This window comes from Oncorhynchus mykiss, chromosome 21 (genome assembly GCF_013265735.2).
Source record: "Oncorhynchus mykiss isolate Arlee chromosome 21, USDA_OmykA_1.1, whole genome shotgun sequence".
Taxonomy (NCBI): Eukaryota; Metazoa; Chordata; class Actinopteri; order Salmoniformes; family Salmonidae; genus Oncorhynchus; species Oncorhynchus mykiss.
In genome coordinates this window covers 35,127,871-35,155,569 of record NC_048585.1, presented here as the reverse complement: position 1 = coordinate 35,155,569, position 27,699 = coordinate 35,127,871, and the positions used below count along the sequence as shown (strand labels likewise).

The window sequence follows — 27,699 nt, the reverse complement described above, 5'->3', positions numbered from 1 at the left end:
ACGTAGAGATGCAGAAGGAATGACAGAGAAGACACACAGTCTATTGATCCGAGATAAAGACACACATTGAGCTAAGTGCAGGGACAAAGCAAGCCTATAGCATAGAGGAATATGTAGTATTTTTAGTATAGCTGAGCACACTAAAATCAGAGGAGACACTTAGTCTCCTGATCCCAGATAACACACAAACAAAAGAATGCATTTAGCTAAGTGCAGGAACAAAGCAAGGGTCTTGTCATCATTAGGATCTAATGGAAAGCAGATGTGGGCGTTGTTGAGCTGGACAAGCAGGATGCACAGATTGGAATGTAACTTAATGTGCTTGTAGGATGGGCTTATGTGTGTGTATAAAGTCAGAGCGAGTGCTCTGAAAAAAGTGTGTGTTCCACGGAGCACTCCGGCTTGCTATACTCTTGTATTAAAAGTCTATAATTGAATTCAAAGTTCTTGATTATGTCATAGTTGAACCGATTTTCTACCACATATTTGGCGAGCTTTGCCAGGAGTGCCAGGGGCCGAGGCGTCCTGACTGACTTTTGGACAATCTGGCAAACAAGGGTGGCCACCCAGCTATAAGAAGGTAAGCAAAGTTCTTACAAAATAGTTGAAATGTTTATATAGATTGCTTCAGAGATCCTGCCTCAGAAGGACAGACGTCAAGTAGGTCTCTCTCTCAAATTTCCTAAAAACTATAGAAACTAAATAACTTTTTGAAATTCAATGAATTTGCATGTGTGTGTAAGCTTGGGAATTGTATAGCGGATACGAATGTGCATGCATGTCTAGTGAGTAAGTAGGCAGGGGCTGTGAACTTCGCTGGTGTCAGGTGTGTTATTCGGCATGTTGGGGCTGGGTTTGGGCGCAGGACTACAGCTAGCTGCTTATAAGGTTTGAATAAAATAAGTAGTTATAGAAATCCTGCGATACCGCTTCAAAATATTTACCAGAAGGTCTGAATGGGTAGGTTACTTTATTGATAAGTAATCCTGCGATACCGCTTCAAAATATTTAGCTGAAGGACTGAATGGGTAGGCTACTTTATTGATAAGTAGATAGATAAACATTCATGGCTACCGCTTCAAGGAAAAGGTCTGTACGGATGGGTATTTAGTAAATAAATACACATGGCTACCGCTTTGAAAGGAAGGACTGAACAGATGAATATTTAGAACGCAGGAAGAATGCTGGCCTGATTGTGTGACGTTCAACTGCAAAAATAAATCCTGCGAATATAGGACGCTCCGCTTAGCTAAACGGGGGGTTTATAAATGAGTAGGTCACGCCACGATATTGCTCTAACGAAGAATAAAGATCAATACGGGGTGGATGAATAGGATATGAAGACAAACTGATCCGATTAGACAGTAGTCTCGTCATATCGTAAAAATCCTATAGGATTATACCAGCTTATGTAGAGGAAGTGTATTGAGCTAAGGGATAAACTATAGGTTGTTTTTAGGTAAAAACGAAAGGTATGCGTGAGAAATCCGATCAGTCTAAAACTTATGTTGTGGAAGTGAATTAAGTCCAGAGAGAGAGACTGTTTTGTTTTTAGGTAAAAACAAAAGGATTGAACGAATGAATGAGAATGATGTTATAATACAATTCTGTGTGAGGATAGAACCGTAGAGATAAGAACAGGTTGGATGTGTTTAGACAGAACGTCCAGAAGAGGGAGTGCGCAGCCCTCCTGTGACAGAGTATAAAGTTGAAGAGGGGTGCTTTTAACTTTTTCTGGCTGGCCAGAAGTGATCCTCTATCAGCTTAATACATTTACAGAGTGATCCCTATCATAGTTTAAATACTATTAGGCAGAGGGAACAAAAGTAAGGAACATCAAAATAAAATAAGCGATTGCGGTAAGAAAAATGAAAAGGTGTCGAAACAAGTAATAAAAATAATTAAAGAAGTATTACCCGGATAGTATAAAACGGATGCGAAGTAGGAAGAAATAACTTAAAAATATACAGATAAACTAAAATATACTGGTTAAAATAAATCTAGGCGGTCTAGAATAAAGTGAGAATTGCATGAAAATAGAAGTCTAGAACACATATTAAAAATATCACGAGCCCCGTAAACAAAAAAGGAGGCTGCAATTTAAAAATAGCCTCAGGAATTAAACAGTAAAATAGGCTAAGAGAGAATATAGCAAGCGATAAATAAAGAGATAAGAAAGTGCAGACATTATAAATAAGCTGAATTAGAAGGAAAATGATATGAAATGGGATTTAATACATTGAATAAAGTTAAAGTAATAGTATAAGCAAAGATAAAAACACAGTGATATTTGAGGTGCTGTACTAGAATAAAACATTAAGGCTTCTGTAGTATTCAGCAATACAGTTGTAGACATTATAGAGTAGGTTTTAATAGGAGGTATTAAGTGATGTGACTAATAAATTATTATTTGAGAAAGTAGGGTAGATCTACCTTGGAAAATAGTAAATAAAGTGTATAATGCGATGGTAGAGTTTGGTAAAAATAAATTGTGGCATGGAAACAAATGGACTGTTTCTCCCTGGAATATAGAGATAGCGAAATTTAATAAAGCCATAGAGTCGCTGAAAGAAGCGCACGTTAATTCTACCAATTCGATTTGAATATGAAGGAGCAAACCGTATAATGTAGGGCAACATTACCCGGTAAACAGGATAAATAAAATAATGAATTGGAACGAACACATAAAACCATAACAAGAAGTTTAACTTACCAGAGTTTTAATATTAATTAACATTCTATCATCAGAAATACATTACGATGGGGGAAGCGTAAGAAGTTGTAGATCAGGGCTAACTAGTGTGGGGGAAATTGAGTGTGGGACGACACTGGAACTTATTGCGGTAGCAGAGAATGCCGCTATACAGGAATTTACACCCTTATCAAAAGAGCTACAACTAATCGTTTTAAGGTTAGTACGAATGGAATCTTCACCAAGCGGTGTATAGTTTCTGATTTGATCAATAAGTGGTTCATAGAAAGTACAGTTTATATGTGATGAAATACGTACTAGATTACGTTTTACCTAACTTCTAGTAAGGTACCGATGTAATTTACAAATAGACCCACTTGGAGTCGTTTTGCATTAAAATGGTGGTTTCAGTGGTGATAAAATGCGTGGAGAAGTTGTTATTAGCGTCAAAATACGGAAAATAAACGTATATGAAAAATCACAAGCGTGGTAAAAATAGTTAGAAGAAAAGCAAATTGTAGAGTATAGGTGTATTCAATTTCTAAGGGTAGGATACAGATGGCCGAGCAGGGGGGAATTGTGCGTTCTGTGCATGGCTGGAGCTTCTGTCGCATGCTCGGGAAATCTAAGGGGATTTTAGTATGTGTAATACTGTTGGCTTGCTGATTTAGAGGGTGGCATGGTGAATGTTAACGAAATGTACATTTCTTTTCCAAAAAAAAAAGGGGTTACATTTTCTCTGGTCAAAATGTCATTGGAAACTGTAGTGCTGAGGAAAGCAGTTAGAGATATTTCGGCCACTTAAAAGTCTTAGTATCTGGATAAGGCTATAACTGGAGTTCCGGATAAGTGAGGCCGGCTCGTGTGTATTCTTGGCCTACATGCGATAGTGGATTTCCTTTGGAAGGGTTTTTTTTTTCAGTTCAGTTTCAAATTGGGTATGCAGAAGGATGGAAATGTTTTTGAAAATATATTTAAGCTGTTTCTAAAGAAAAGAGAGTGAAAACATTTTAATGGTGTCAAATGCTCTGAACCCTAAGAATTTCCCTTGAAGATTGATCAACTTCACTAGAAATTGTTGGAACAAGTGGGATTTAATTATAAAATGATTGAGAAACACCAGTGTACCATCACTTTGAAATTCCATTATTTCCTTGGGAAAAAGATGAAGAGTTGTAATCTTGAATTGACTAGTTATTCAAATAGTGGGTTCATAGGAGAGATCATCAGTTCCCTGGGGTTATGGTCTTAGGGTAAATACAAAATGTGCTTTGTTCATTCTACATATAAAATATAAAATGGAAATATATGTTAACAAGGGATAACATTTACTCCAAATGGTTTGTTGGAGTGGGGGTTTCTGCAAGGGTTATGTTGATAACTACATCATCTGTAACTCATCTGAGAGATCGCCAGTAGAATAAGGGAGTTATCATGGGAATATGATGTCAGAATGCATTAATGCTTGGGAGAGACTATCACCACAACAAGTGTGTGTGAAACTCAAACCCACCCTACTGGCTGAATAGTGTGGGACAACTGTGTCTGATGACCTGTGAACTGTATCTGGAATGATATGTGTCTGGGAGAAGAAAGACTAAAGGGGATTGGGATAATGACCTTTTATTACCAGGCCACTCATGACAGAAAAACAGAGGTAAAAGGGCGCATGGTAAATATAGATATTACTGGTACTAAAAGTTTTTAGTATGATGTTAATTATTAAAGGGAGATGTATTGAATTGAGTAGGTCAAATTTGAGTTAAAGTAAACACTAAGGACTGTTATCCTGAATATTGGATTGGACAATTTATAAACAACATTTAGTTATGTTTTGAATATAGGACTGTTTAAATTTACTAGGCCTAGGGAAGCTCTGGAAACTAATCCTGAGACAGGTTGATTGACAGAACTCGCAGAATATTAAATTAAAGGTTTTTGTTTCTTTTATTTTACAATATCATTGTAATTGGAGTAATACATTGGAATGACATAAGTAATTGAATAAAAAGTATAGTCTGTTGTGTGATAACACCCAAGGATGAAGAAGACATTACAAATAGTGGTAATTTATTGCAAATATGCAGTTATTATAATTTACTCTATTTTTCTTGTTTTTGGTTTGAGGAAAATAAGAGTGTATATTTTTCCTGAGGGGAGACTGATATAAGTTGACTAAAAATGATTTGAGAATGTTTAAGTATGTATCAAACTATGGAAGGAAATTAGGAGTAGTGACTTATGTGTTATGGGTTAGAAAAACTGTAACTACATTGGGGGGCTCATATATGAAGGTTATGGTAGCGGAGGGGTGTTATTTCTAGAAACAATGTATATTAATGGACAAGATAATTCACAGAAAAGGAAGGACAGTTGGTCTTGTAAAAATATAGGAATAATTCTAAAAGTAAATAGAATATTACACATACCTAGATTATGGTAAAAGTAATAAGTAGTGGCATTTTGAACACTAGAGCAAAAGTTTAAGAAGCTTAGGACTTAGTTTTGTTAGGATTGGATATTCTTTCAACTGGAAGACACTTGACTGATTACATGTTATTCTTGCAGCAGTTACGGTAGGGACCATAATTTGGCTATCATTATGAATATTTTTGTGGCAAGAGGCCAGGTATTTAAGACAGAATGTTTACATAGGGCTGTTATTTAAAAATTAAGATTAGTGATCCTACTATAAGAAGAAAGTCTGTTGTCAGGAAATAACCCATGTGTTAGTGTGTATGTCCCCAGGAAAAAAAAACAGCACATAAGAGGCCAGATGGAAAGGCATGGGCTGAATTCTGGAAACTGAGTGTACATCAAGATACACCGGGCTGGGGATATACTTCTTACAGCACCTGCAGTGGTAAAGATCGTCATGTCTCTCTTTGATGGGTGCATAAGTTTCACAAGAAGTAAGGTCCAGCAGAATAATGGGTGAGCTTGAAAATACCATGACAGAGGACGTGAAACAAAAGAGAGAGAGAGAGAGAGAGAGAGAGAGAGAGAGAGACTAGATTCCACTGTAGACATACTGGGTTGAGTTAGGGGTTACTTGTTTTATTTGTTAATGTATCATATGAAAAAGGATAGATGTTAGGGTAGTTGTACTCTAAACAACATGTTGAAGGCTCGGAGTGAAAGCCCATTCAGTGTTGAATTATTTCAAGAAGAAATAATGTTGACTAAGGTTATGCACATGCTTATCAGTTGAAACAGAGCAGATAGGGAATTAAGTAAAAAATGACATGATTTGGGAACACCTCTCAGAACCTGCGGCCGAAAGGGGAAGACTGGATGAAAGCACGAGGAAGCCAATTAGGGCCTCCATTTTTGTGGAGTCCAGCAGAAACCTATCCTGGAGGCATAGAGTCAGGTGAAGAAAGAGTGGGAATTGTCATGGTCTTAGATTTCAGTATTCATGAATACAGTCATGCATAACACATAACATTGTCAATACTGTTATGTTTTGTCCTTTGTTTTCCAAGTCTTGTGTTTAGGAAACCAGATGGAGAAGGGTTCGCCAGCTTCAGCTGGAATGTCAGTTTGTGTGATGAGTGATGGAAGTAAGAGAATGTATGGTGTAATCATAGAACAGAGGCCATAAGTCTCTAAGTATGAATGCCCCACAGAAAGAAGGCAGAAACCTGAACCAGGACGAGAGGTTCCACATCTGATGATCCAAGGGGACCAGAAGGACCTCTCCCAGTGATACCAGGAGATCTAGTCTACGTTTGAGTGTTCCGAAGGAAGTGGGATCAGCCGAGGAGGGAAGGACCCTACGAGGTGGCAACGGCCACAAACACGGCCGTCCAAGTGAAAGGAAGCAAGACGTGGTATCATCTAAACCACTGCACCCGAGTCCCGACGGAGAGAAGGACACAACCATACAGAGATGAGGACACAGAGGATGCTGATTCACCAGAGGGGACCCCGGAGGGAGCAGGAGCAGCGGAATCGATCAAAGCGCCGGGGAAGAATCAAGAAAATGGCAGACCAGATACAACGAGTGCATCAGCTAACACACTCAGAAGAACCAACCAGGGAAAAAGAGCCTGAAAAGAAAAGAGACAAACAACCAAAGTTTCCTCCAGAATGGCCAGAAAGCCCAGAAGTGGGAGGGGCAGTTGTTGGGGCAGACCTCTTTGACAGAAGCCCTCTACAGTGGGACCCCGAGGTATTGCCTAAAGAATGTGAACATCTCTTCCCTGAAATGGACACCTTCCAGATGGAAGCCCAGTCCGGCCTGAGGAGGGAGCCTCAGGGGAAGACAGAGGAGGAGAGGCCTCACAGGAACGGAAGGAGAGACCCCGCAAAGAGTAGGAAAAGTCCAGCAAGCTGAAGAAAATGGGGATTTCCCCAAAATTGACTTTTCAGCTCTTGAATTGTCTCCATAATGAACAATTGAAGTTAGACCCATAGAAGAACAATGATATTGACATAACAGAAGTAACAGTGAACGCTAGAATAGCAACAACAGACTCACGCACAATCAAGATGTAGGATGGAAACAGGAAGAGAAGAGAGGAACCAGTCAAACAATCTAAAAAGACTGACAAGGTTAGAATCTCTGTCCCACCTCAACATATAACTGAAACAGAAGAACAGAAGACAAAAGGATCAAACCCTTACCGGAGATTGCATTCGGTGGATGGACATATCATCGAACGAAGAGAGAAGTCATTTGGGACTCAAAAGGATGTGACCTGACGTTAACCAAAGAAGTAGACGAGTGGGTGCTCACCATGAATCAGATTGAACCAGTTGAAGGTGAAGAATTAATAGTTGAAAATAACGAGAACAAGATTGACCCTTCGGTAGCTCCTCAGTCATTGGAATTGGTCTTATGCCAATACCTAAACAGGAAGAGCCTGTGGTAGCTAGAAAGCATCAGAACCAGGAGGGTTCTTTATTGACATTTTGAACTTTTTGACTAACTCTAATGACCTACCTCAAGATAAGAACATTGCAAAGATGACAGACACAGACATACCAGACTCTGAACCACTCAAGGACACCACACGAGAAGAAGTAGTGAAGAATGAGTGGTACGATTAGGCTAAGTATACAGCAGAAATAAACATAGAATGGACAATTGTATTTTGTGTAGAAAATCACCTTTGTCTGATCTTTTGATAGGACCTGAACCTGCATCATTTGAAGAATGTGTTAAATGTAAAATGTTCAATATTCAGAGAAAATACTACATTCCCTTGTGTGACATAGAATGTAGGATTGCTCGAGGGAGCACTAGAGGCAGAAGAACTATGTTAAACGAGACTGGATTAGGAGACAAGGATTGTGCTGCCTATGACATTAGAACTGAATTAAATGGACCTCAATTAGACAGAAGTACTGTGGTTAGGTAAATATGAATGTTTGTACAGCCATAACACCGAAGAAATTGATGTAGGAAACACCACCGTAGAATGTGATACTATTTGGGTACTAGAGACTGCTGGGGTTCGTAGAAATAAAGATAAAGGGTTGATAATGCATAGAAAAGGGGTGTGTGGTACAATAACTCAGGTTGCGCCATTTCTAATTATGCTAAAAAATCAGGACAGAGGTGTTGCGGACAGTTTCTGGATGTGTGGGAAAAACAAACTGTTGAATGTACTGCCAGATGGATGGACTGGTCTTTGTGCCTTAGTTAGAGCAATCAACAGGTTACTATTATTAAGTCATCCCATGATGACTATGTTAACACTAGAGTTAAGAGGGCGTATGAGAAAGACACTGAGGTATACCTTGATGTAATTGGATAGCCTAGAGGAGTACCTTGGGAGTTCAAGGCAAGAGATGAAGTTAACCTCTCTGATCTACCCATCCCGGATCCGGTATCGTGAATACAGACTCAAGCTCATTACCATTACGCAACGTCAACTATTCATGAAAATCGCAAATGAAATGAAATAAATATGCTAGCTCTCAAGCTTAGCCTTTTGTTAACAACACTGTCATCTCAGATTTTCAAAATATGCTTCTCAACCATAGGAAAACAATCATTTGTGTAACAGTAGCTAGCTAGCGTAGCATTTAGCGTTAGCATTATCGTTAGCATTTAGCAGGTAACACTTTCACAAAAAACAGAAAAGCATTCAAATAAAATAATTCACCTTTGAAGAACTTCAGATGTTTTCAATGAGGAGACTCTGTTAGATAGCAAATGTTCAGTTTTTCCTGAAAGATTATTTGTTTAGGAGAAATCGCTCCGTTTGGTGCGTCACGTTTGGCTACCAAAAAAACCCGAAAATCCAGTCATCAATTACGCCAAACTTTTTTCCAAATTAACTCCATAATATCGACTGAAACATGGCAAACGTTGTTTAGAACCAATCCTCAAGGTGTTTTTCACATATCTCTTCGATGATATATCCTTCGTGGAAGTGTGCTTTCCGTTCTGAATCCCAGGACAAAATGACCGCAACTGGAGATTGATTACGCACGAATTTAGATAAAGGCCACCGGGCGGACCCCTGGAAAATGTAGTCTCTTATGGCCAATCTTCCAATGATATGCCTACAAATACGTCACAATGCTGCAGACATCTTGAAGAAACCACAGAAAGCACATGGTCGTTCCTGCTGCATTCACAGCCATATAAGGAGACATTTGAAAACAGAGCTTCAGAGATTCTGCTCATTTCCTGTTAGACGTTTCATCTTGGTTTCACCTGTAGAATGAGTTCTGTGGCACTCACAGATAAAATCTTTGCAGTTTTGGAAACGTTAGACTGTGTTCTTTCCAAAGCTGTCAATTCTATGCATAGTCGAGCATCTTTTCGTGACAAAATATTGCGCTTAAAACGGGCACGTTTTTTTATCCAATAATGAAATAGCGCCCCTATAGGCTTAACAGGTTAAATCTGGATTTGAATCTATATTTTTGTGGATAACACCAAATACGAACTTAGAGTGGATTAATTACATATACTATAACCAACAGAGATTCATTAACTATACTGACTCGGCTCTAACGGCGTTGAGGGAACAGGTACGGGCTACCAGTAAAATGTCTTGGCAAAATAGACAGGCTCTCAATTGGCTTTTGGCAGAGAAGGGTGGAGTTTGTGTTATGTTCGGGGATGATTGTTGCACCTTTATTCCCAATAACACTGCGCCTAATGGATCCCTTGCAATCGCTATGGCTAAACATAAAGGTTTACGACTAGAGGTTAAGGCAAATGCTGGGGTTGACTCTCATGTTTGGGATTGGTTGGACTTAGCATTGGGAAAATGGGGAGCTATGTTTGCTAGGATGGCCATTATGCTGGGCGGGGGGTTATTGGCTCTGGGTATTGTATTTTGCTGTGTTGTACCCTTGGTGAAATCATTTGTGATCCAGACAGCGGTTAAACAGATGCTTGTAAGTAGAGCTGACCCTCCGGTGATAGCTCATCCTGTGTCGGGTAGCCCAGGCCATTATACTGATGAAAATGGACAGTTATGCAATGCGGTTGGTGGACCCCTTGACTGCCCCTTATCCAAACTGCCTGTATGGAGTGGTCCCTGGAGGTGGTGATGCTTGCCATGGTTTTCGTAAGGAAGGTTTACCTGTATATGCTGTCATTCCAAATTCATAAGAAAGTCAACTGATACATATCCACAAAAAGGGTCATTTCCGTAGTAAGTACAAGAGGGGCTATGTAAGGTCTACTTTTGCTCACGGCCTTGTGTTTTGTTTGTTTTGTTGAATGTTTTTGATAGGTATATCAATGAATGTTTATTTTAATTAAAAGTTGGTTTTGCCTTCTAAATATTAGGTTAATTTCAAAACATGTAGGTAACAGTGGGGTATCCCGGTTACAAGTGTCTATGGACCATGTCCTTAATCTTCTAACAGAGGTTGGTATCATGTTTGTTGGAGAGGTGTCTGAGAGGGAAGATCATGTTGACAGCTTAAATTTAGAATGATGTTGTGTCAATTTTATTTTGAATTATTATTTTTTTTTTCACATAACTGAGATAGCCTTGCCTGAGGCTATGTACTTACATGCTCATGCTTCAACAAAATGTAATGTATTATTTTTTGTTTCTATACCGAACTAGATATTTTACTCTTATGAAATACTAGAGATGTTTGGTCCAGTTGGTTTATATATTTTACTCTGTTTTTATATTTTATTGTCTATCACAGGTATTCTCATTCACCATCCTAGGGTTATATTTGTATTATTATGGGGCTAATTAGCCCCAGAGGGGGGATTTGTGGGAGCAAATATAACACATAGACAAATGCATAAGATGCATAGAATAGCTGAACACTAAAAACAGACTACATGAAGGGAAGGTGACACATAGGTACCAGGATAGCTGGACATACCAAGGCCAGAGGGATATACAAAAGGAGGGGGTCAGTCAAATGACTAACTGATGACCAATAGACATAGTTCGCATATTTTTAGGACGTAGAGATGCAGAAGGAATGACAGAGAAGACACACAGTCTATTGATCCGAGATAAAGACACACATTGAGCTAAGTGCAGGGACAAAGCAAGCCTATAGCATAGAGGAATATGTAGTATTTTTAGTATAGCTGAGCACACTAAAATCAGAGGAGACACTTAGTCTCCTGATCCCAGATAACACACAAACAAAAGAATGCATTTAGCTAAGTGCAGGAACAAAGCAAGGGTCTTGTCATCATTAGGATCTAATGGAAAGCAGATGTGGGCGTTGTTGAGCTGAACAAGCAGGATGCACGGATTGGAATGTAACTTAATGTGCTTGTAGGATGGGCTTATGTGTGTGTATAAAGTCAGAGCGAGTGCTCTGAAAAAAGTGTGTGTTCCACGGAGCACTCCGGCTTGCTATACTCTTGTATTAAAAGTCTATAATTGAATTCAAAGTTCTTGATTATGTCATATTTGAACCGATTTTCTACCACACTGGTTCACCAACTACTTCTCTGATAGAGTTCAGTGTGTCAAATCGGAGGGTCTGCTGTCCGGACCTCTGGCAGTCTCTATGGGGGTGCCACAGGGTTCAATTCTTGGACCGACTCTCTTCTCTGTATACATCAATGAGGTCGCTCTTGCTGCTGGTGAGTCTCTGATCCACCTCTACGCAGACGACACCATTCTGTATACTTCTGGCCCTTCTTTGGACACTGTGTTAAGAACCCTCCAGGCAAGCTTCAATGCCATACAACTCTCGTTCCGTGGTCTCCAATTGCTCTTAAATACAAGTAAAACTAAATGCATGCTCTTCAACCAATTGCTACCTGCACCTACCCGCCTGTCCAGCATCGCTACTCTGGACGGCTCTGACTTGGAATACGTGGACAACTACAAATACTTAGGTGTCTGGTTAGACTGTAAACTCTCCTTCCAGTCCCATATCAAACATCTCCAATCCAAAGTTAAATCTAGAATTGGCTTCCTATTTCGCAACAAAGCATCCTTCACTCATGCTGCCAAACATACCCCTGTAAAACTGACCATCCTACCAATCCTCAACTTTGGCGATGTCATTTACAAAATAGCCTCCAATACCCTACTCAACAAATTGGATGCAGTCTATCACAGTGCAATCCGTTTTGTCACCAAAGCCCCATATACTACCCACCATTGTGACCTGTACGCTCTCGTTGGCTGGCCCTCGCTTCATACTCGTCGCCAAACGCACTGACTCCATGTCATCTACAAGACCCTGCTAGGTAAAGTCCCCCCTTATCTCAGCTCGCTGGTCACCATAGCATCTCCCACCTGTAGCACATGCTCCAGCAGGTTTATCTCTCTAGTCACCCCCAAAACCAATTATTTCTTTGGCCGCCTCTCCTTCCAGTTCTCTGCTGCCAATGACTGGAACGAACTACAAAAATCTCTGAAACTGGAAACACTTATCTCCCTCACTAGCTTTAAGCACCAACTGTCAGAGCAGCTCACAGATTACTGCACCTGTACATAGCCCACCTATAATTTAGCCCAAACAACTACCTCTTTCCCTACTGTATTTAATTTATGTATTTATTTTGCTCCTTTGCACCCCATTATTTTTATTTCTACTTTGCACGGTCTTCCATTGCAAATCTACCATTCCAGTGTTTTACTTGCTATTGTGTGTTTACTTTGCCACCATGGCCTTTTTTTGCCTTTACCTCCCTTATCTCACCTCATTTGCTCACATCGTATATAGACTTGTTTATACTGTATTATTGACTGTATGTTTGTTTTACTCCATGTGTAACTCTTAAATAAAGGTGAAATAAATAAAATAAATAAATTACACAAAACAAAATGTATGATACCACTACACAACAATATTACTATGTACGTGTGTGTAGAGTGCGTGTGCATATGCGTGTGTCTGCACCTTTGTGTATGTCTCTTCACAGTCCCATTTGATCCATATGGTGTATTTTTGCCAGTATATTTTTTTATTGTATTTCCATTGCTTGCATCAGTTACCTGATGTGGAATATAGTTCCATGTAGTCATGACACTATGTAGTGCCGTGCGCCTCCCATAGTCTGTTCTGGACTTGGGGGATTGTGAAGAGACCTCTGGTGGCATGTCTTGTGGGGAATGCATGGGTGTCCGAGCTGTGTGCTAGCAGTTTAATCCTTGTGTAATTTCCGGGTCTGTGGGACCCATTTTCAATGTTTTCAATGTTTTAAAATTATACAATTAATACTTTTTTCAGCGTGAGACTCATTGGCCGAGGCTCATTTTCTGTGAAGAACATGTAAAAGAACACATTTGCATTGAGTTCACACTTTGCACCACCCTAAACATATATATTACGTATGTGGTGTTCAGGTCCACTGGACCCAAGGGTAACAAAAGTGTGTGTGAAAACAAGTAAAAATTAAACAAAAAGGTTTACTGTGTCTTCACTCCGTTTTCCTCCCCCTTGGGAATGCTGATTCAACATAGCACCAAGAACCTGTCTGTGTCCCGCATCCTTTGTAGTGTTTGAAACTACACAATGTCTTGCGGGAACCTGCACAATGTTATTACAATATATTATTTCCATACATTGTAAAAAGTTTTATTTTCCCACACTCTACCCCAGCCAGGTGCAAATTGGGGGAGGGACACAACACATACAGTTTAAGTCAGAAGTTTACATACACTTAGGTTGGACTCATTAAAATGTGTTTTTCAACCACTCCACAAATTTATTGTTAACAAACTATAGTTCTGGCAAGTCAGTTAGGACATCTACTTTGTGCATGACACAAGACATTTTTCCAACAATTGTGTACAGACAGATTATTTCACTAATAATGAATTCACTGTATCAAAATTCCAGTGGGTCAGAAGTTCACACACACTAAATTGACTGTGCCTTTAAACAGCTTTGAAAATTCCAGACAATTATGTCATGGCTTTAGAAGCTTCTGATAGACTAATTTGCATAATTTGAGTCATTTGGAGGTGTACCTGTGGATGTATTTCAAGGCCTACCTTCAAACTCAGTGCCTCTTTGCTTGACATCATGTGAAAATCAAAAGAAATCATCCAAGATCTCAGAGAAAAATTGTAGACCTCCACAAGTCTGGTTCATCATTGGGAGCAATTTCCAAATGCCTGAAGGTACCACGTTCATCTGTACAAATAATAGTATGCACGTATAAACACCATGGGACCACACAGCCGTCATACCACTCAGGAAGGAGTTGTGTTCTGTCTCCTAGAGATGAACATACTTTGGTGCAAAAAGTGAAAATCAATCCCAGAACAATAGCAAAGGTCCTTGTGAAGATGCTGGAGGAAACAGGTACAAAAGTATCTATATCCACAGTAAAACGAGTCCTATATCGCCATAACATAAAAAGCTGCTCAGCAAGGAAGAAGCCACTGCTCCAAAACCGCCATAAAAAAGCCAGACTATGGTTTGCAACTTGGACAAAGATTGTACTATTTGGAGAAGTGTCCTCTGGTCTGATGAAACAAAAATATAATCGTTCGGCCATAATGACCATCGTTATGTTTGGAGTAAAAAGGGGGACGCTTGCAAGCTGAAGAACACCATCCCAACTGTGAAGCACGGAGGTGGCAGCATCACGTTGTGGGGTTGCTTTGCTGCAGGTTGGGATTGGTGCACTTCACAAAATATATGGCATCATGAGGTAGAAAAAACGTGGATATTTTGAAGCAAAATCTCAAGACATCAGTCAGGAAGTTAAAGCTTGGTCGCAGATGGGTCTTCCAAATGGACAATGACACAAGTATACTTCCAAAGTTGTGGCAAAATGGCTTAAGGCCAAAAAAGTCAAGGTATTGGAGTGACCATCACAAAGCCCCGACCTCAATCCCATAGAAAATGTGTGGGCAGAACTAAAAAAAAATGTGTGCGAGCAACGAGGCCAACAAACCTGACTCAGTTACAGCAGCTCTGTCAGGAGGAATGGGCCAAAATGGGAAGCTTGTAGAAGGCTACCCAAAAAGTTTAAACCCAAGTTAAACAATTTAAAGGCAAAGACTAATTTAGTGTATGTAAACTTCTGACCCACTGGGAATGTGATGAATGAAATAAATCGTCCTCTCTACTATTGTTCTGACATTTCACATTCTTAAAAAAAAGTGGTGATCCTAACTGACCTAAAACAGGGAATTTTTATTAGGATTTAAATGTCAGGAATGGTGAAAAACAGAGTTTAAATGTATTTGGCTAAGGTGTATGTAAACTTCAGACAATGTAGGACAAGTGGGTGGACCGCCTCTTTGCATGTGTGACTCCTTACCACAATCAATGAGTATGGTAAAAAATAATCTCTGCTCAGAGGGCCTTAGAAATCATTTTTGCAGAGCGAGAAGGAGCGTCTTCCACTTTGGAAGATGAAGAATTTTCAGAATATGAGGATCATGTCTCTGTCAATTTAGAGTTGGACAGTGAGTTGGAAGAAGAGGATGAGATTGACCCTTAGCCAAAACCAGGACCAGCCAGTCAGCAACCAGCTCATCAGCAGCCTGCAGAATGAGAAATATGGAGGGTCTTCTTGTCCAAAGAATGACTGCCAATGTGATAAGGATGCAACCCAGGGCCGACACGGATGGCGGTTACTCATGTGCAGGACAGTCTTCTTTTGAACTGTTCATTCCAGACAACATCCAGAAATCTTTCTGGACTTCTGAGGGAAGTTGTGTTTTTGAAGAGAGATGGAAGGAGACTTATTTACATGCATACTTTTGTGTTCTTACCCTTGCTGGTGTTTTCAGATCCCTGTGGGATGCGGAAACTGGTAGAGAACTTTTATGTGCAATAATTTCTCTGGAAAACTTCCACATTATTTCCAGGATTATCCTCTTCCATAACCAAGACAGCACACTAGCTCGGCGGCAGAGAGACAAGCTAGCTGCAGTCAGGTCAATGTGGGACCAGTGGGTGGACCGCCTTCCCCTATTTTACAAACCTGGGCCCAACGTTACTTTTGATGAGCAGCTTATGCCATTTAGGGACCGCTGGCCCCTTCAGGCAGTACATACCGTCTAAATCCGCAAAATATGGAATCAAGATCTGGGCTCCCACTGCTGTTTAATCATATGGGTGGAACTTGCAAGTGTATAAGGGGAAGTCTGACAGAGGAGCCCCTGAGAAGAAACAAGGGATGCGGGTTGTCCTGGACGTGACACAGGGACTCCGTGGCCACAACATCAAATGCAAATGCTTCGCACAAGCTGGGACAGGAGCACCTCAAGAGGAAGCTGACAATTGTAAGAACAGTACAAACTGTTTTTTTTCTTCTCACTTCAGCTGTTGAATACACGGAACAGGCCTGTCAATTCCTCAAAGTTTGTGTTCATGGCCGACACGTCCTATGTGAAAAAGAAAGGCAAAAATGTGGTACTCACGAGTACGCTGAATAGGGATGGAAGAATATGTGGCCAGGAACATAAAAAAACTGAAATCATAATGGATTACAATGCCACAAAAGGAGGGGTGGACAATTTAGACAAGCTGGTGAATGTAAACAGCTGCAAAAGAAGAACAATATGCAGGCCACTTGTGATATTCTTCAATATCTTGGACATCTCGGTGTACAACACGTTTGTCATATGGATGGCATTGAACCCAGATTGAAACAGAGGGAACATACAGAGGAGATGGCTCTTTCTCGAGCTGCTGGGCAAGACAGTGGTAGGACCTCAAGTCCAGATGAGGCAACATATCCCAAGGGCCCCAGCTTCTGCAGCCATCGTGAGGAGGATGCTTGTGCCCCATCCGCCCGACCCACAGAACCAACAACTCCAATACCGGAACTAAGGGGGATGTTGTTGCATATGAGGGATGTTGTGAGGGATGTTTGTGTCTGCAACAAGAAGAAGCGTTGCGATGTGTGTGGACCCAAGAAGGACAGGAAGACACAGTACACATGCATCAAGTGCAGGAAATATATTTGCAACACACACAGTAAAACTCTGCCCCTCGTGGTGTGTAGACCGGCCTTAATGTGTCTACAATGGGGCTCATTTATAATTTTCATAAAATACTGTATGTAAAATTTGTCCTTCAATTTGTTAATTTCAAAGAAATAAACATCAATAGTGATGAAAACCGTGTTTCATTTATATTTGTTCAAGATGAATATGATTTATTCCACACATGTCTTGATTATAATTGATTTTGTGTTTACAAAAAAATCACATTATCAAAAAAACAAATAGCGCTTTTATTGATAAATGTGATCTAGCAGAGGTAAATGTCAAATATTAACCATTTAAAAATAAATATTTATCCAGAAAGAATTCTTATTTACAATGATAGCCTTGTTCAGGGGCAGAACTAGAGATTTTTACCTTCCCAGCTCAGGGATTTGATCCACCATCCTTTCAGTTACTGGCCCAAAGCTCTAACCACTAGGCTACCTACCTGAGGCCCCATCTATGCTGTCTATATTGCTTGTAATTGACATGAGTCAACATAAGTATTTTTACATAATTGTTATGGCTGTATTGTTTTAAAACCCTATTAATGTTGTGGGTCCATCAGATCCGCGAACATTGGGTGAATAACAACAACATGAACACCACACAAGGGTTAAACAGACAGCTCGGTACATTCAGCTTGTCAACACTTCTTACAAAAACAAGTAGTGATGACATCAATCTTTTCCACTCTGAGCCATGAGAAATTTACATACATATCATGCTCTCCGTGCACTCTGATAACGTCATGAAGCCAATGCGGGCACCAACTGGAAAATGCTATAGTGGGACACCATCAGGTTAGTGAACATTACAGAGATAAGCCACAGTAAGTTACTTTGAACGTTACAATAACTACTTGCAGCAACTGTATTTATGTAAATTATTGAAAAATCAACACGAACTTGGAGAATGCTAGAATGGCGACAAGAAGGGATGGCTGCCGTTTTATGGGCTCCTAAACAAATGTGCTATTTTTTTTTTTTTGTTGCATTGTTTAATATTTTCGTAACTCTTTCTTGAACTGCATTGTTGGTTAAGGGCTCCTGAGTGGCACAGCGGTCTAAGGCACCGCATCTCAGTGCATCTATCACTCAAGTGTTAATTGTGAAATTGCAATTACTTCGCCACTATGGCCTATTCATTGCCTTACCTCCTTACTTCATTTGCACACACTGTATACATATTTTTCTATTGTGTTATTGACTGTACGTTTGTTTATCCCATGTGTAACTCTGTGTTGTTGTTTTTGTCACACTGCTTTGCTTTATCTTGGCCAGGTCGCAGTTGAAATTAGACATTAAATAAAGGTGAAATAAAAAAGAGGCGTCACTACAGTCCCTTGTTCGAATCCAGGCTGTATCACATCCGACCGTGATTGGGAGTCCCATAGGGCAGTGCAGAACTGGACCAGTGTCGTCTGGGTTTGGCCGGGGTAGGCCGTCATTGTAAATAAGAATTTGTTCTTTAACTGACTTCCCTGGTTAAATAAAGGTTTAAAACAAGGGCTTGTAAGTAAACATTTCACGGTAAGATCTAAAGCTGTTGTATTCGGCGCATGTGACAAATAAAGTTTGATTTGAACTACTGGAAAATGCAAAGGAACCTCAACCACTCTGCGCACCGAACCCGATAGCGGGATGAAATTCGACAACATATGGTGATCACTACATAAATAGTCATATTAAACATTCATGAAAATACAAGTGTCTCACATGTTTCGAAAGCCTAGAATCTTGCTAATCCAACTGCGTTGTCAGATTTAAAAAAGGATTTACTGCGAAAGAATACGATGCGATTATCTGAGGATATAGCCCCATAAAAAACAACTATTTCAACCAGCACAGGCGTAACAAAATCACAAACTGCAATAAAATAAATTGTTTACCTTTGACTATCTTCCTCTGTTTGCAATCCCGATGCTCATTGTTACACAATTAATGTTTTTTTGTTTGATAAAATCAATTTTTATAGCCTAACACGAAGCATTTTGTGAACTGCTTGTGTTGTGAATTCCATCTCATTCCATTTTCGACAACACATTCGAGGTAAATACACACACAGAACGTGACCTTTCCAGTCATGTTTGGTTTCATTGCAATCAACTGGTTTGTTTGTAACAAGACGATCAGTGGTCATTGGGTTAACACAACCAAACCTGATGGGTCATTTCGCGGGACGTTTTGACTGAAAGAAACCGATTTGAAGACAACAAATAATGACATCATTGTGCACCAATGATTTGCCCGCTGTTTCGTTGATTGACTGTATTTTAACCCAATGACCACTGATCGTCTTGAAATCTAGCTGGGTAGATAGCCAATGAGCTGAGGTAAACGGCAATATGTAATGTTTGTGTGTTGGAAGACCAACCCATGTAGTAAACTCCGGCGTAAAGAGGTTCATTCGCCATTGACGATTCATACTGGAAGGAGCCACGTATGTTGTGCACAGCATTGTTTTGGTAAAGCGCATATTCAGCTGTATATATATCAATCAGTATGGCGACTAAGTCAGGGAAAGCTAAATCTAAGTCTAGATATACAGATGTACACACAATTTTAGAAGAAATTTATCGAGGACGATTCATTTAGCGATTCCCAAATGGAGGAATGTTTTTTGAACGGAGAGGACATCGTTTTGGACTGGTAAGTCCTTCTCATGCTAATGCCGTTGTTTGAAATTAATAATATAAAATATTATTTGTGAAATGAAATAGCCTATTTGAGGCAGTTAAGGGGAGGGCAGGCCCACAACAATGGCCAAAGTGAAATGGAGACAGTAGATACAGCTGGTCTGTCATAATATAATAGAGAGAGTAGATCCAGCTGAAATGTCATAATATAAATGAGACAGTAGATCAAGCAGGTCTATAATAATATATTCAACCTTATGTTCCCTGTACTATATATATATATATATATATATATATATATATATATATATATATATATATATATATATATATATATATGTTTATTATACCTGTTGATACAGGGCTCATGTGTGAAACTATTCTAACTGAACAATTTATTTCACAGTGACACTGACTCCGAATGGGAGCCCCCAGTGCCAAGGTGTCCATCCCCCACTGAAGCTGGATCATCCAGCTCCTGCCACAAGTGGTGTTCATCTGCCCAAATGTATTTCTGCAGGCATGGATGTGCTATGGCACTTGGCATCAGCACAATATTGTGTAGAGGACTGAGTGTCTTCCAAATATTGAAAGTGTTGTTTTGTAAATATTTTTTTTTCATGTTTTTTCTCCATGGGGGGTAGCTCTAAGATTTAACAGTGCAGCTTTGATTGTCACACGTACTTATAAATTATTGTATAACAAGGATTGGACAAATTAGGTGCTCAACCCTCAACAACATAATGATAAAAACGCTTTGACTGGTTCTTCACTTCCACTAGTGGTTGGCACATATACAACACATTTTGGACCATGCCCCAAAATAATCTTATGAGCGGCGCCTGTACATTAGCCCCACCTATACAGAATGTCCCAGGGGGAATGTACAGTGCATTCGGAAAATATTCTGACCTGCTGACTTTATCCACATTGTTACATTAGAGCCTTGTTCTAAAATTGATGAGGAAAAAAAACGATTCAAACAATATCGCATAATGACAAAGTAAAAACAGGTTTTTAGAAATGTTTGCAAATGTATTAAAAATTAAAATCAGATACCTTATTTAGATAAGTATTCCGATTCTTTGCTATGAGACTCGAAATTGAGCTTGGCTGCATCTTGTTTCCATTGATCATGCTTGAGATGTTTATAAAACTTGAATGGAGTCAACCTGTAGTAAATTCAAATGATCGGACATGATTTGGAAAGGCACATATCTGTCTACATAAAGATCCCACAGTTGACAGTGCATGTCAGAGCAAAAACCAAGCCATGAGGTCGAAGTAATTGTCCATAGATCTCCGAGACAGGATTGTGTCGGCACAGATCTGGGGAAGTGTACCAAAACATTTCTGCAGCATTGAAGATCCCTAAGAACACAGTGGCCTTTGTCACGACTCTCTCTCTCCTTGGTGAGGATCAAAGTTGCTAGATCAGCTCGGCACATGGCTGACAGAGCCAGAGAGGAGATAGGGGGGAGTTGGCATGGTTTTATGACAGCCAGTTGTAAACTTTCTCTCTCTTGCCCTGCAGTACTAGAGAAGGTAAAAATCCCTTTGTTACAGAGAGACTCGTGCTGCCCAAAACTTAATCAAATATTGGACACTGGGACAATATACAGTGGGGAGAACAAGTATTTGATACACTGCTGATTTTGCATGTTTTCCTACTTAGAAAGCATGTAGAGGTCTGTAATTTTAGGTACACTTCAACTGTGAGAGATGGAATCTAAAACAAAAATCCAGAAAATCACCTTGTATGATTTTTAAGTAATTAATTTGCATTTTATTGCATGACATAAGTATTTGATCAACTACCAACCAGTAAGAATTCCGGCTCTCACCGAGCTCTTAGTTTTTCTTTAAGAATCCCTCCTGTTCTCCACTCATTACCTGTATTAACTGCACATGTTTGAACTCGTTACCTGTATAAAAGACACCTGTCCACACACGCAATCAAACCTCTCCACAATGGCCAAGACCAGAGAGCTGTGTAAGGACATCAGAGATAAAATTGTAGACCTGCACAAGGCTGGGATGGGCTAAAAGACAATAGGCAAGCAGCTTGGTGAGAAGGCAACAACTGTAGGCACAATTATTAGAAAATGGAAGAAGTTCAAGATGACGTGGTTAAGGGAATTTTAATCAATGATGACTAATTATTTATACATTTCAATCAGGACTGACTAATCAGTATACTATTATGTTACTGTATATGTACTAATCCGAATACTATTCTGTATATGTATGAGTTTTCTTTCTTGATCCCAGTACTGAATATAATGTCTGTGAATGTCGTCAAGAGTTAGAACAATGACTGTCTGTTCCTTGGTAGGAATGAATGAACGACATCTTCAGACTGGCTAGAATGCTTATCTACACGAGAAGGCCTTGGCTCGTAAATTATATTAAATTGGTAGGGAGACGGATGTGGAAAGGCTTGAGATACATCCTTTGTACTGGAACGGAGATGGCACGGGTTGGTACTGGAACTAATGACGTCATTTTCAGTTTATAACCTGTGGTAACCTGTATCGTGTTCAGTACTCTCATGAATAAAGGCTGCTATTTGACTTTAAGACCGGGCTCTGTCCATTTCTATAAAATAAGGGTCTTAGAAATTCTTATGAATTGACAGAGTGTTTAATTTTAATTGGGTATTAGAACAGAGGAATTAAATTCCTGTAACAATTGGTCCTTCGAACCGGGATCTAAAATACCCGTCTCTGCCATCTGGAGGTCGTACGCCGGAAAAATCGTGCACGAGCGGGTCTGGTCCCGTTATTTAAGACCTGGCCCCTAAATTGAGGTTAAAAAACAGGCCGGTATACACCCCAGACGGCAGGTACGGTGACTAGATCCAACAAACAATGCTTTTCCCAGTCGGCGGCATGGTTAGTAGCCTATATTCTCGATTCTGGGGGGATTTGAGTTCTTTGATTGATGTTCTAAAATTTTTTGAATTCATCAATAATGGGAGCTTTGCTATTCCCACAGGGTTTTGTATGACCAACATACACTGGGTTTTGTATAACCGATATACACTGAGCAGGTTCGAAAATAACCTGTGGTACTATCGTAAATAAACTAAACTTAATCATGAGAGGCATATTCGCCCGAGATTAAGACGGGATATTAAAGAGGTGCTGGGGGATAGGACGGTGATCTTGTACAAATACTAGGCGTGGGGCGACAGGAAGGGAATGCTCAAGATAACTGGAATGGTCATTTGAATTGTGGCAGTATTGATCATCGTTCCGATTCAACAAATACTACTGAAATATCCAAATAAGGAGGAGAGGGAACCAAAATCTAAAGGAATGGGATAAAAGCCAAATCTATAGACAAGAGGTTCCATGCGAGAGGGAAGCCTAAGAAATAGTGGCATGAGATAACGATTATTAGCGTTCTTTAAAAGCCCTTGACACAACCGGAAAATAAGATATTAACTAGGGATTTACAACCCCTGGGCTTATAAGGTAAGACCTAATATCTGATTCAACAGTCAAAGCTATTGATAAGATTTCCATAAAAGAGACACACACATAGTCAGACAGAAAAGTAACCTAAAGTTAAATTTATTTAACTAGGCAAGTCAGTTAAGAACAAATTCGTATTTTCAATGACGGCCTAGGAACAGTGGGTTTAACTGCCTGTTCAGGGGCAGAACGACAGGTTTGTACCTTGTCAGCTCGGGGGTTTGAGCTTGCAACCTTCCGGTTACTAGTCCAATGCTCTAACCACTAGGCTACTCTGTAGGGAATAACAGAGAGATACGATAACCAGGATGTTATATTTTCATGAATCGATGGATATACGATAAATTTAAACAGAGAAAATGGCTTGTGGCATTTAGAGGGAAAATGCGTGCATTATAGCTTAGAGTTACTTTTCAAAAGTGGCTAAAAGTTCCAAATACATTTTTTTTTAAAGGATATAAATATCGTAAGGATAGTCTGAAAAGATGCTACAGCTAGCAACGGAATTGCTAGGCATTCAATGGGGCTATATAGTGCAACACTTTGAACTATAAAATAGGTAAGAATAGTTTAATCGTAAAAAAGTTGTGATTGTTTTCCCGAGTATTGATTTTTGGTTAGGTAACGCCAGTGAATTCGAACAAGAAGTTAACGTATTCTAAAAACACTATCTGTTTTCATTACGGGGAACAAGTAAATGTCTTATCTTAAAGGGACAGCGCACGTTTATCACAGTGGTTTGAGTGTATGGCAGTGTATAAAATATTTTGGGACGACAATTTGAAGATAGACTGAATGAGTTACATGAAACATCGAGGGATTTAAAACGAATGATGTGAAGGGATTATCATAATTATTAGGTTTCGTTGTTGTAGTAAAAGTTTGGGTTAAGGGGATTTCCCTGTTCCCAGAGACAAGATATCTTAAAGGGGTACACTCACATAAGGATTGTTAGGAGTTTTAATTAGACAAGTGAATAACATATTGGGAATAGAGTCGTAATTAAAATACTAAGTCAAAGACGAGACAGTAACTTAAATAAAAATGAATTCTAAATAATAACGAAGAGACAATTACGATTTAGGCCCATCGAAATATTTTTATTAAATTAGCGAATTTAGAGATATTGGTTGGGGTTGTAAATTATAATTCAAGATTTGAACAGATGTGATAAATTAGGTTTGGTTTATCGAACAACAATTATTTACAATTTATTGAAAGTCGTTACGGATTGGGTCGAGGTTGAGCGCTTGTTGATGACATCACTCGCAAGGCACTTTTGTCGCCACGGAAATTATGTTGTGACTAGGGGTAACGGAGAAAATTGTTTGTCTTTTAGAAGGAAAATGCGTGCATTATTGTTTTGAGTCACTTTTCAGAAGTTCATAAAAATTTCAAAATACATTTTTAAAAGTAGTTTGTGAGTCGTCAGGAAAGATGTTAAAAACTAGCAGCTGATTCGCTAGGTGGGCATCATAGATTTGTGGTTAGGCTATGAGAAAGGGAGACTGGATGTCTGAATCGTAAAACATCGTGATAATGGATTCTGATGGTTATTGATTCCTGGTTTGACTGTTTATGTAACACCAGTGAATTTGAGCACTGTTTCCATTATGTGGAACAATGTTATGGTATTAATGTGGAAAAGCAACCTCTATAGAAAAACACAATTGCATATGTTTCGGGAAATTAGCTAGGTTAGATTTGGTTATTTGAGCTTTTCCCCTGATACGTAGACATCTGTAACAGGGGCAAGCTGAACTAGCAGATGTAAACGTGAGTCTCTGAGTAATTTTGTCATCTGAAGCATTATAGTAGTGAGCTTTTGTATAGTTTGTTTTTTGCTGATAAAAGTGGTTTGTTTATTTGGTTACTGGTTATGGTCAATTTTAGGGTTTGATTTAACTTAGTTAAACATTGTATTCTGGTGTGTTTAAGTAGGATTCCTTATTCCGGGACGGATGGAAGTTATCTAAAATATGTAAGTTGAAGGAGCCATGGGAGAATGCGATTGCATTTTTATTAAATATCTGGGATTAAATTACGGATTTCTTACACTGAGAAATGTACGACATTTGCGGCAGAGGGAAAAAGTAATACATTGGATAATAATGTTATCAGGTTAATTGTATCTAAGGGTAGCATGTTCATTTAAGTAAACATATACATAGACGTTGTTTAAAACTTATGATTAATGATTTGAGTCAAAGGGGAATTATCATTAGGTTTAGTTTATAGTTCACTTTTGAGTTTCTGAATCGAAGTAGCATAGTGAATGCTAGTTAGGCGGGTTGTGTTCTTCTGGGTTTCCTGGGATTATAATCTTGGGGAGAGTGGCTGAGATAGCGTCCATAAACGACCAAATTAAAAAAGGCCTGGAAGTTTTGATTATCCATTAAGGTTTGCAAATATATACACATAAAACATTTGTTAGTACTATTTGTTTTAGTGCAAAGGTATTTTAAAGAGGCACGCTCACATATGGAACTTTATGAGTTTTTATTTTATGAGTTTTAATTACACAAGTGAATTTTTTATTTATTTTAAGGATAAAGGGTTCTTTAATATGTCTAAGGTAGTATGGAACATGACTATAAAAGGGTGGCATGACCTATTGACCTTATCATGGCTATCTTTTGGGGTCTGATCAGCCCCGGGGGAGAGACATTTGTATAATGAATTGTGGTCAGTTGGGTTACTAATTTTAAGGTAAATTAATTATAATGGAGTTTTAGTTTGTGGTTCAGAATTATTGTTTGAATCACTGAAGAGAAAGTGTTTCAGGATTCTGTTTTACAATATTAGCTGTGAAGTTTTTTAATTGGCTATTATGGATTTGACATTACAACAGAAAATAATTATATTTATCATTGAGAATAAATAGGGGTGATAAATTACTGTAGATAAGGTATTCCACACTATGCAACATATATTCAATTCATGTTATTGTCAGATAGAATACTGAGGATCCCTGAAGGAAAGAGCTTGTAAGTGTAGGAAGGATTTTGATAAGGTTAGCATTTGTTTTGGTTCTGTTTAACTATCAGGTGGTTTTTTAAATAGTATTAAATTTAACAGGAATATAGGACATCTGTGGTGATTTAGGATTATTGTAAGGATTAAGATAGATTGATTAAGGAAATGTAAGGACTTTAGAGATTGCCACTTATAGACATGTTTTTTTCTCTAAAAATCAATAATTTTAGATAGTCAAACAGTGAGACGCTTAGTGGCATTTTGAGAGATAGGAGAGAAAGGAATTGCTGTTTAAATCGGTAAATATATATATATTTAAGAACATATATAAATAGCACAGATACTTCTTAAACTAGATAAGACACCTGACAGAGAATTGATACAGGACTGAGATGAATGGATGCCCAAGGGAGAATTGGACATACATGATAATGTCAGAAAATAAGGATAATTTACTAATCCTACCTAAATCATTATTTAGGGTATATAAGGTTGTTACCTGGGCAGAGCCAGGTATCAAAAGGGGGGTGGGTAAGTTAGTGGCCTATAGGATAATAAACTAATAATACAAAATAAAAAAATGTGCTGAAAAATAGGCATAGAAGTTAAAGATATAATCAGATAAAACATATGAGAAACTGTTTGTTAAACAAGCCTGTATGTCCAGGATTTTATGCATTACAGGTGAACTACAGGTGAAGTCACTCAATCCAGTCCCAGAGGCTTGTTGGGGGGACCATACCAAGGACTCCTGGTGACAGCTAGCTGAAAGAGCTACCCGGATTCATATCGCACGGCGGGAGGGTAAGACACTTTGACACTGTCGAACAATAAACAGTGTTCGAGAGGAGAACTGGAATTAACAGAATTCCGGGGGCCATCTCTCGAATTAAGTAATCCTCCCTGTCCTATCACCCCTATTTTTGTTCATAGAAGGGAAGGTGTGTCTGGCTCTTGCTAGTGATGTGTTCTCGGGGAGAGGGTGGGGCTTCACATGGAAGCTGTTCATCTGAGCTGTCTTATCGTGGGTGCCATATTCCTGATACAGCACATCCTACCTGAGTATGCGGAGAGTGGTAATTTGACCCATGATTTAGACGATGAGGATTTTGTTCCAAAACAAGCATAAGAGATCCCTAGATCTGGGTAGACAGGAAGTTAGAGTAGAGGTTGGGAAGGATCTCTCAATGGAGTTTTATGTAGACCAAATGGGGTCTCTAACTACATGGCAGTCTAGGACTTTGAGCCATTATGGTATATATCGGTGCAGGTCCCCATATTGATCATGGACATAGGTCATAGCTCATTTGGAGAGAGAGGGCTATATGAATCCACTCACCCAGTATGGAAGGAGGTGGAGTATAGTGAAGGTGAGAGTTTTTGATTGTAATCCGGAGAGAGGGATGTATTGCATAAAGATACACCTAACCCTTTAAAAAGTAATGAAGGAGGATCTAGGGTTGTGGTATGATGGATATGACCAGGTCTTGGTCGACACCCTAGTACGGTTCTGGGTAGAGGAGTTTAGGCCAGTATGGTAAAGCT

At 39.2% G+C, this 27,699-nt stretch overlaps 1 protein-coding gene and 1 long non-coding RNA gene across 2 annotated transcripts in view; one reads left to right on the top strand and one right to left on the bottom strand.

The window, feature by feature from the left end:
* The window catches only part of LOC110500296 (ankyrin repeat and BTB/POZ domain-containing protein BTBD11-A), a 196,431-nt gene that overhangs the window by 112,231 nt on the left and 56,501 nt on the right, over positions 1-27,699 (bottom strand). The gene's annotated exons all lie outside the window — the stretch shown is intronic.
* LOC118942921 lies at positions 308-8,818 on the top strand. The gene is made up of 2 exons (XR_005038586.1): positions 308-580; positions 5,426-8,818. It is a non-coding gene; the product is annotated as an uncharacterized LOC118942921 (long non-coding RNA).